We start from the raw sequence: 10,948 nt of genomic DNA, 5'->3' as shown, positions 1-10,948 counted from the left end.
CATGTTGCCACAGGGAAATGCACACCTTAGTCTAAGTCACTTCCTGATGCACTTCTCACTCTGCAAGTTTCCTCGCCTTTTTAAAGACACCAACTTAAGCCGTTTGCCAGGCTGAATTAATCAAACACAGATGTCCTAATTCCTCGCCCCCACCCCTAAGCTATGCAAACTGGGGAGACCAAGGACAGAAATAAGATGTACACAACCCCCACTCCATCTGGCAACATATATTCAACATGCTACATAAAGTATAATTTCCATTTTATTGTCTTTTCAGAGAAACCAATATTTCTTCAGTCTTTAAGGACTTGGATCCTTACATGAGCTTTGGTGGAGGACGTGGGGCAGCACCCGCAGGTCTAAATCCGGGTGGAGGTGTTCGCTCCTTCTGGGCTTCCCGAGAGCGATTCCTGACTGCCTTGCTGTGAATGGCACAACTCACGAAGTAATGTAGTTTCACATACAACTTGGGAAGTACATAGGCGTCGAAAACACTCACTTCAGAAATGTCCCTGACGGCTGCGGCCTCTACAATGTTCCGAATGACGAACTTCTTAATGGCCTTATCCTTGGGCACGCATCGGGCACAGTTAGTGCAGCGAATAGGCTGCACGTGGCCACGGCCCTTTTTGGCACGACCGTTCCTTCTTTTCTTGGTCATCTTGGAAGCATGGAGGCGAGAGAGCTAAAATATAGCATAATTTTTTGTTGTGGCAGAGGATTATTTCCATTTTTCATTCTGCAAAATATTTACTTAAGGAAAAGAAGTATTTTTAAGCTAGCAGCAAATCTTTGTTTTCAAATGACCAAACTGAAAACATTAAGTTTAAAAACAAAAACAGCCAAAGACCGTTTAACTGCCCCTACCTCCCTGCCCCATGAATTCTTAGCCTTTGAAGTGCCTGAGATGCTCAAGAAGATTGACAAGAAAAGTCAGTTAGGCAATTTTGACAGCCCTGAGAATACACCCAGTCTTGTAGTCAACCTATCTGGATCCTGCCTTTCCTCCAAGGTCAAGCTCCTGTCTTTCTTCCTCAACAAACCTTCCCTTCACCCACTCACAGCTGTGAGGCTCAACTTATTATTAATATCTGTTTAGTAAACATATGTGTATATGTATCCTTTTTCTCCGATCAGCCTGAGAAGGATGGAACACATATCTTACATACTTTTGTATTCTCAAAACTTAGTGCAAAATCTTCTAGGTAAAAGGTTTTTCTGCTGTTGCTTGTTATTATTGCTAATTAGATTTACCAAGCACTTGCTATTGTGCAAGGCACTGTGTTAGGCTAGTAGATCCTCTTATTGTTCCCTTTTAACACAGTGGGCTTCGCTGATAGCTCAGTTGGTAAAGAATCTGCCTACAATGCAGGAGACCTGGTTTGGTTCCTGGGTTGGGAAGAAGGGATAGGCTACCCACTCCAGTATTCTTGGGCTTTCCTTGTGGCTCATCTGGTAAAGAATCCACCAACCTGGGTTCAATCCCTGGGTTGGGAAGATCCCCTGGAGAAGGGAAAGGCTACCCACTCCAGTATTCTGGCCTGGAGAATTCGATGGACTGTATAGTCCGTGGGGTTGCAAAGAGTCAGACACAACTGAACAACTTTCACTACTTAACCAATGAGATTTTAATTAACTTGCACAAGTCATAACTAGTGAGCAGTGGACCCAGGATTCAAACCCAGTACATCAGATTTCAGAACTGGTGCCTTTAACCACTAGGATACCTTGCTCCTCATGAATATTCATAAGTATCAAACTCCAAGAAGGCTGCACATGCTCCTAAATTGATGCTTTTTAACTGTGGTGTTGGAGAAGACTCTTGAGAGTCCCTTGGACTGCAAGGAGATCCAACCAGTCCATCCTAAAGGAGATCAGTCCTGGGTGTTCATTGGAAGAACTGATGCTGAAGCTGAAACTCCAATACTTTGGCCACCTCATGTGAACAGTTGACTCATTGGAAAAGACCCCGATGCTGGGAGGGACTGGGGGCAGGAAGAGAAGGGGATGACAGAGGATGAGATGGATGGATGGCATCACCGACTCGATGGACATGAGTTTGAGTAAACTCCAGGAGTTGGTGATGGACAGGGAGGCTTGGCGTGCTGCAATTCATGGGGTCACAGAGAGTCAGACACGACTGAGCGACTGAACTGAACTGAATGTTGAGAGAGTACCCGATGACCAGCTTTGCTCATAACTGCATGTCTGCATCCTCACTCAGTCATGACCAACTCTTTGTGACCCCAGGGACTGTAGCCCACCAGACTCCTCTGTCCTTGGGACTTTCCAGGCAAGAATACTGGAGTGGATTGCCATTTCCTCCTCCAGGGGATCTTCCCAACATAAGGATCAACTCACATCTCTTTCATCTCCTTGAACTGACAGATTCTTTACCACTGAAACCCTTTACCACTGGGAAGCCCTTGCTCATAATTACTCAGAGACATTTCAAATTGTTTTCAAATAAGGTTGTTAGTCTGAAAATAATTAAGAAAGAAACCATTTTTAAAACAGCAGGAAGGGGTGATGTGTAGAGGTCCACTTTGACATTTTGATGTGCACTTAAACACATAGCTCAGGGCTATAAGAAGACGCTATGCTGGGAGAAGGAATGGCAACCCACTCCAGTGTTCTTGCCTGGGAAATCCCATGGACGGAGGAGCCTGGTGGCCTACAGTCCATGGGGTCACAAAGAGTCGGACACAACTGAGCGACTTCACTCACTTTATGGCTGATTCATGCTGAGGTTTGACAGAAAACAGCAAAATTCTGTAAAGCAGTTTTCCTTCAATAAAAAAAAAAAAAAAAAGACACTATGCTAAGACTGCAGAAGCATTAAATATCAAATTGCCTTATTAATTTTCTAGAGAACTGTAAATGACATCGTATCATCTCTGGGGAAATATTTCCCTAAAGCTCCAAGCCTCTTGGTGACCAGGATGAATAAATTGGTCTTCTTCCTTTTTGTTTCTGCATTTTCTGCTCTAGAGGGCCAAAAGGAAACCATCTCAATTTAAGATTTAAGCTTTATTTGTTGAAGTTACTAGCTAGTTAAACCGGAAGCAAGAAAAGCATTTTGTGTTGGCATGACAGTAGAAAGCCTTTAGCCACATTCCAATTTAATGATGGAAGATTAGCCAAGGTTGTTATTAAGTTTTAATCTCTTCATTTAACTAATAAGTTGGTTAACACCTTTCCTGTCAAAAAGCTTTACAAAGAGAGAAAAAAAAAAAAGCTTTACAAAGTCTTGACTGTTGATATTTTAACCAGCTTACCCTGTTGTATTTTGAGTAAAAGGCACTACATCACAGACCACAAAATTTCCTCAAAAGCTCCAGAGAAACAAATAGATGGAGAAAAAAAGTCCAAGGGTACAATAATCCAGAGACTTGAACCTGCAGCAAAATGGAGTTTTTCCAAATTAGGCAGCAGGAGAAGCAACAGATAAGATCCAACTGGCAACTGAAGATATCCTTGTTATTCCCTGGGCTAGAATCATGCTGGCAGAAGCTTTAACTAACTAAATTTACTTGCAAGTTCTCCGAAAGGAGTGATCATATTGCACCAGGGTCACTTTTTATAACACTGCTATTTTGCAAACAAGTTCCAAGGACCTTAACAAGTTCCTGGTAAAATATTTGACTTCTAAACCTCAATATAAGTATTAAAATGTCAGCATGTCCATTACATGTCCCAACTATAAAAGATGTGTGTTTAACTATCTACTGAAAATGGAAACTCCAGTAATTTTTATGACTTCTTAGAGCATACAGTCTTCATTTTGAAATACTAAAAGCCTCCAGGAGGTATTTATCCAAAATTAGCCTCCTTATGCAAAGAACTGACCCATTTGAAAAGACCCAGGGGAAGATTGAAGGCAGGAGGAGAAGGGGATAACAGAGGATGAGATGGTTGAATGGCATCACCAACTCAATGGACATGAGTTTGAGTAAACTCCGGGAGTTGGCGATGGACAGGGAGGGCTGGCATGCTGCAGTCCACGGGGTCGCAAAGAGTCGGACACGACTGAGCGACTGAACTGAACTGAACTGAACTGAATGACACCTTGGGATAGCCCTGTTCTGGCAGCACCTGTAGCCAGATCTGGTTACAGTTATTAAATCTAATGCTGGAGCTGCTGACCTCAGGAAGACAGGTGTCCTCTTCAACAGCAGGTCCCTATTCTGGTCAATAAAAAATATGCCCTATTTAATTGCCTTCAGGGCTGTTCTGTTTGCTCAGGTATCTGACGAGCATAGTAGCCTTGTCACAAAGTATTAATGGAGTTTTCATCTCTTCCCCAAATAAGTTGCTCTGTAGTTAATTAGCATTACATTTCCCAGAAGAAATACTCACTTGGCTTAATACACAATAACATTAATCAATTTATTGATTAACTAATCAAATATGTATTGAACATCTATTATATGCTAAACATTGCAACATTATGGAGATACAAAAATTAATGACAAGGAATGTCTTTCATCAATAAGCTCACTTTAGGAAAGGATCCAAATTAGATCCTCTATCTATATTTTATCCACTTAACCCAAACTTCAAAGCCTACTTCAGGACTTACCTCTTCATCCACTCATTTAGGAAAACTTTATTGGGTTCTTAAAATTGTGTTAGGTACTGGAATGATGAAGATGAAGAGAATATAATCCCCAACACCAGGAGCTCCCAGCCTTGCGGGGAGGTGGACAAAGTAGAAAGGACCAATTGTGGAAGATAGTGTAAGCCAAGGTAATCAAAGAGTGTGGGTTTTATGACAACAGTAAAGAGCTATTAGACAACCCTAAGGAAGAGAATTGTGATTAAATTTGCATTTTATTATAGAAAAATCAACTAAGCAATGACAGAGACAACGGATAATAAGGTAGAATGACCAGAGGGAAGAAACCAGAGGGGAGGAAAGTCCAAATTCCAAAATGATCTAAGAAGTAGAAATAACATTTTAATAACAAACTGAATGTGAAAACTTAGGGAGAAGATGAAGTCCAAGATGACTTCTATGATTCTGGCCTGAGTGGCATTAGCAGCAGGAGAAGGAAGAACAGGATTAGTGGGAAAATGAATTCAACCTTGAACATTGCAGTTGCCTTTGGAATAGCCAGGTGTCAGCATCAGGTTTGCTGTTATAAATATTTGTCTAAAACTCATGAAAGAAGTAAGTGTAGGAGGTAAGGATTCAGGAGTCATCACCTTATAGACTGGCTGAAACATGATTATGGATGATATTGCCAGTTCTGTAGACATCCCATACAATTCCCTAGTTCCAAATGCCTTTTACTCATCTGACATTCTTTTTTTTTTAATTGATCTATTATTCATTCATTAATTTCTTCAATACATATGGAACTTTGATATCATATTCCAGGTGATGCAAAAGACCCTGGGTGCATATAGATAAATAAGCTTTAAAAAAAAAAATAGCATATCTATTTGGCTGCATCGGGTCTTAGTTGTGGCATGTGGGATCTACTTCCCTGACCAGGGATCAAACCCAGCCCCCTGCACTGAGAGTGTGGACTCTTAGCCACTGGACCACTAGGGAAGTCCCAAAAGTTTTGATTCCCTACCCTAAAGGATAGGATCTCATAACCTGGCTGTCAACTATAAACTAACTCTCTAATTATGTGTGTGTCTGTCATGTCTCTAGGAAGAGAATAAACTCCCAAAGTTTATCCTCATAAAAAAAATTTAAAAAAAATTTTTTTTAATCTCTGTAAAAACCTAGCACAAAGTTCTGTTCATTGTAGATGCTCAGTGTGAGCCTTGAAAGATAGATTCATTACTTATTTTAAAACATAAACCAATTCATTTATTTTTAAATACTTTTTGGGGAAGAGATCTGACTAGAAAAGTATTAAATTTTCATTATAAAAATTTAGAAATGACATTAAAAAGATAAAACAATAATCATTAATATACTGTCCAAAGAGAACCACTATTAATATTTTATGTGAAATACCCATAATCCTTTCTCTAAGTATAAAAACATGCCTTATTACATTTTTGGTAAAAGGCATCATATTGAACATATTTTTGTGTCACTTTTTTAAATTAAAAAATGCTATATCACAAGCATACTTTAGTACCAGTAAATATAGATTTTCATCATAATTTTAAAACCATTTTATTATTCCATTGTATGACTGTCCTATAATTTATGTAGCAGGTCCTGCACCGATGGAAACTTAAGTTTCCTAAGAAAAGATACTTTTAAAAAATAGGATATAGCATATATTCATGAAAGTTCACAAATAAAAGCTGGGCTTGATAAAATTTTATAAAATGACCACACACATGAAATCCAGACTAAGAAACAGATCATTAGCAAAACCTCAGAAGTCCTCTTCTGTCCTCCAGTTACTACGCACCAGAGCCACTATCTCCAGGAAACTCCCAGTCTATTTCAGATAGGTGACTAAGCATGGCTTAGCTACGAGTGCCTGGACATTTCTGCCCAATGTTGGCCCACTCTGTGTGCTGGCCAAGATTTTGTCAAAGCCATACTTCAGTTTAAGACTCTTACTATTCTGTCCTTCTCCTTTCCAGGTGTCAGACCTGTATCACGCTTTAAAGTTTTATCCTGACTACTGCTCCTTTTCCCTTTTGTCCTTTAATAGATGCTATCAGCAATAAACCTCTTGAGTTTCTAACCCTGCCTTGATATCTGCTGTGCAGAGGACCCACCAACACAAGTGATTCTGGAAGTGGACTAAAATGACAAACTCAGTTTGAGGACTAGATCACATACCTCTGTGCTGTCAAGGAGGATTCCCCTGTCCAAGTGGTATGTGGTCATGGATAGTCTCAGCCACAAGTGGTAGCCCAGTTGCTAAAAATATTACCAGTAGTGACTTGAGAGACTGCCATCCCAGTGCAGAATGCCCTGGCTTGTGAGATGATTCAAGCCTTTTTAAATGCATGTGATCAAGCATAAGGGTAATGGAATTGGTCGGGCATTAGCAAGTTGCATTGACATCTTACAGAGGAATAATTGGAAATGGAGGGCAATTAACAAACAGTTACAGCTAAATACAAGAGCTAGAAGATCTCTTTGGTAGCTTAGAAAGTAGAAGAGCACACTGAGGAGTAAACTCAGGATCCAATAGTTAGGAGCCCCTCAAACAGTTGAATGCTCAGACATCGCAGGTCCATTATACTTGGTTGAGAAAACCTGCAGTCCTGAAACATGGAATGATAACATCTCAGTGGATGCCCTCAAAGACAGTGGCTCTGCAGAGTCTCCTGAGCCCCGCCTGTGGCCTGCACCTCCCTGTGTAGGATGGCACAGGCAACCGACACCTCCTCTGGCACTGTGCCACCTCCTCTTCTGGCTGCCAAATTGATAGTCGTGGTTAAATAACTTGACTGGGAGATCCTGGACCTACTAAGAGCAATAGTGTCCCTCCCTTAGCTCACCTCTGTGGCCAAGGGAACATCCAGTATGATCAGCTAAAGGAGGAGGAAAAAGGCCAATCTTGTTACAGATGGGTCAGCTCGATTGTAGGTGCAAGCTTTGTCGTTGGAGTTGGCACAATGGGCACATGAACAGAGTGGCCACGGTGGCAGAGACAGAAGCTACATATGGACCCGATGGCCTAGTGGGCTACAGTCCACTGGGTCATAAAGAGTTGGACACAACTGAAGTGACTTAGCACGCAGACATAGGACGGCCTCATAGTTACTGCCTCTGGATATCCAACCCATCAGAGGCCAAAGCCCAGCCTCTCATATGGCTTTCTTCTTTAAGGAGGCTGACCAGTTATAAGTAGAATGATCGGGCCCCTTGCATCCCAGAAGACAAGTTCATTCTCACATATATGGACATTCATTTGAATATGGATTTGCTTTTCCTAACATCAGAGTTGCAGCCATTACCACTGCCTAGGTATCCAGGGGCTTACAGAGTATTTGATCCACAAGCATAGAATCCCACACAACCTAAGATAAGACCAGGGCTCCAGTTTCATCCATCTCATTAGAACTGATTCAAATGAATTCTTTTTAATGGCTGAGTAATATTCCATGGTGTATATGTACCACAGCTTCCTCATCCATTCGTCTGCTGATGGGCATCTGGGTTGCTTCCATGTCCTGGCTATTATAAACAGTGCTGCGATGAACATTGGGGTGCACGTGTCTCTTTCAGATCTGGTTTCCTTGGTGTGTATGCCCAGAAGTGGGATTGCTGGGTCATATGGCAGTTCTATTTCCAGCTTTTTAAGAAATCTCCACACTGTTTTCCATAGTGGCTGTACTAATTTGCATTCCCACCAACAGTGTAAGAGGGTTCCCTTTTCTCCACACCCTCTCCAGCATTTATTGCTTGTAGACTTTTGGATAGCAGCCATCCTGACTGGCGTATAATGGTACCTCATTGTGGTTTTGATTTGTATTTCTCTGATAATGAGTGATGTTGAGCATCTTTTCATGTGTTTGTTAGCCATCTGTATGTCTTCCTTGGAGAAATGTCTGTTGAATTCTTTGGCCCATTTTTTGATTGGGTCATTTATTTTTACAGAGCGAAGTAAGCCAGAAAGATAAAGACCATTACAGTATACTAACACATATATATGGACTTTAGAAAGATGATAACGATAACCCTATATGCAAAACAGAAAAAGAGACTCTGATGTATAGAACAGACTTGTGGACTCTGGGAGAAGGCAAGGGTGGGATGTTTCAGGAGAACAGCATTGAAACATGTATATTACCTAGGGTGAAACAGATCACCAGCTCAGGTTGGGTATATGAGACAAGTGCTCGGGCCTGGTGCACTGGGAAGACCCAGAGGGATCGGGTGGAGAGGGAGGTGGGAGGGGGGACTGGGATGGGGAATACATGTAAATCCATGGCTAATTCATTTCAATGTATAACAAAAACTACTGTAATGATGTAAAGTAATTAGCCTCCAACTAATAAAAATAAAAAATAAGAAAAAAAAAAGAAAAAAAAATTAAACTACAAAAAAAAAAAAAGACCAGGGGACCCTGTTCTGAATAAAGGAGGTGTGGGTGTTTGGGCCAGGACCTTGTGGTTCATGGCAGCATCAGAAGCTGCTGAACTGATAGAGTGAAGGAATGGCCTGCTGAAAGCATAGCTGAAATGCTATGTTGGAGGCAAGGCTCTTAAGAACTGGGCATTGCTCCTGGATGCAGTATATGCACTGAACCAGAGGTCTCTATATAGTGCTGTGTCCCCAGTAGGAAGGACATCTGTGCCTAGGAACCAAGAAGTGGAAGCAGAAGTAGCTCCACTTACCTTCACCTCACTGGAGGATTTTCTGTTTCCCGTTCCAGCAACTCCGGACTCTGCAGGGTTGTAGGGCCTAGTCAGGGAGTGTACTATTGCCATTGAACATAGCGAATGACAGACTATGGATGCCGCCTGGGCACTTTGGATTCTTGTGTCTGAGGAGCAACAGACAGGAAGAAGAGTCACCATCTTGGGAGTGCTCATTGTCCCTGATCAGCAAGTGGAGGCAGGGCTCCCACTATACAATGGGAGAAAGGAGGACTATGTGTGGAAATCAGGGGACACACATGGGTGCCTCTTGGCAGTCTGTCATTGAACTTAACCTTAAGTGTTGCCCTAAAGGTCCGAGAGCGAGCAACAAGAATGGAAACAGAACACAAAATCTGGTGCAATGGGTCTCTGCAGCCTCTATTGGACTGAGGCGCAGAGTCCACTCAAGTCCAGCTTTTATTCCTGATTGCAGACTACAAAACTTTCTTTGACCTATCTTTCCCAAGACACTACATTGACATAGTCCAGATCTCCTTGTTTTTACCTCAGGCTCTTCCCTTCTGGGGTAGTCTCAGGAACAATCAGCAAGTGTGTAGGCAGTGCTCATACCTAATGCCGACCCGGAAGGTCCATGCTTTCACGATCCCAGTCATACTCCTTCTGGGTCTGGCCTTTGGGTTTGTAACAAGGCTATTATTCTAAGAAAAACATGAAAAATAATCATCAACACAGTTTCTTAATATATGCTGTTTTTCCAGGTGCTATTTCTGTGAAATTTCTCAAGGCTATGAAAGTACATTATTAGGAATTCCCACTACATCTCCCCCTTCTTGTTTTTGCAGTATTTACGCTATCTGAGCAACTTTTTTCTTCATCAGTTCTTGGATGGTTTTTCTTGTGCATCTGAGGACTAGACACAAAACAGTTAAAAATATACATCCTGATATTATAGTACCAAGTAATCCTCCCCCTAAAGTTTTAATCCACATCATGGGCTTAAGTTTATGTAAGCTTTCCCCAATTTCTTTAAATAAAACAGTTTCTGGAAGTAATTGTAAGTGAACATTTTCCTTATTAGAAATAGTAGCCTTGTAATATCTAAGGATAGATTATTACAAATGTTTCCTCTCAAATATTTAGATAATTGATCCCAAGTATATGTACTTTGATTTTGCTTATGTGTGACACAAAATGAGATATTTCAATCACACTTAAGATGAATCTGTAATTTTAAATTTTGCACTTTGTCCCCTAGTAGGAGAACTGTAATTTCTAAATCAAATCAGTCATCCATTAATTTTTTAGTCTATGTGGGTTTGACTTCCCCAGGCAGAACTTGCATTTTGGTGCCACTAATGTACAAGTGTAGTCGTTTGTATAGTTTGATGCAGTGCCACCCTAGCTCTGCTGCAGTCGTGGCTATAGTAATAATTCCCACCATAGCTGCTATAAGGAGTTCAATAAACCTTTTGGAATGTGGCAGTACTTTCTTTATAACCTTTAAAAGAGCATGTATTTCAGGGGAGCCTTCCCAAGGTCTGGTTTGATTTCCTGGAAGCCATATTCCCAATCTCCTTCTTTTTTTTTTTTTTCATTTATTTTTATTAGTTGGAGGCTAATTACTTTACATCATTGCAGTGGTTTTTGTCATACATTGAAATGAATTAGCCATGGATTTACATGTATT

The 10,948-nt window shown here is 41.1% G+C and overlaps 1 pseudogene; it reads right to left on the bottom strand.

Annotated features, from left to right (window-relative positions):
- Positions 1–244: 244 nt before the first annotated feature.
- Positions 245–679, bottom strand: LOC110136137 (small ribosomal subunit protein eS26 pseudogene; annotated as a pseudogene).
- Positions 680–10,948: the final 10,269 nt, after the last annotated feature.

Source organism: Odocoileus virginianus, chromosome 2, assembly GCF_023699985.2.
Source record: "Odocoileus virginianus isolate 20LAN1187 ecotype Illinois chromosome 2, Ovbor_1.2, whole genome shotgun sequence".
Classification (NCBI taxonomy): Eukaryota; Metazoa; Chordata; class Mammalia; order Artiodactyla; family Cervidae; genus Odocoileus; species Odocoileus virginianus.
The sequence above is the reverse complement of the archived record's forward strand: the minus strand, read 5'-3'. Positions and strand labels throughout refer to the sequence as shown.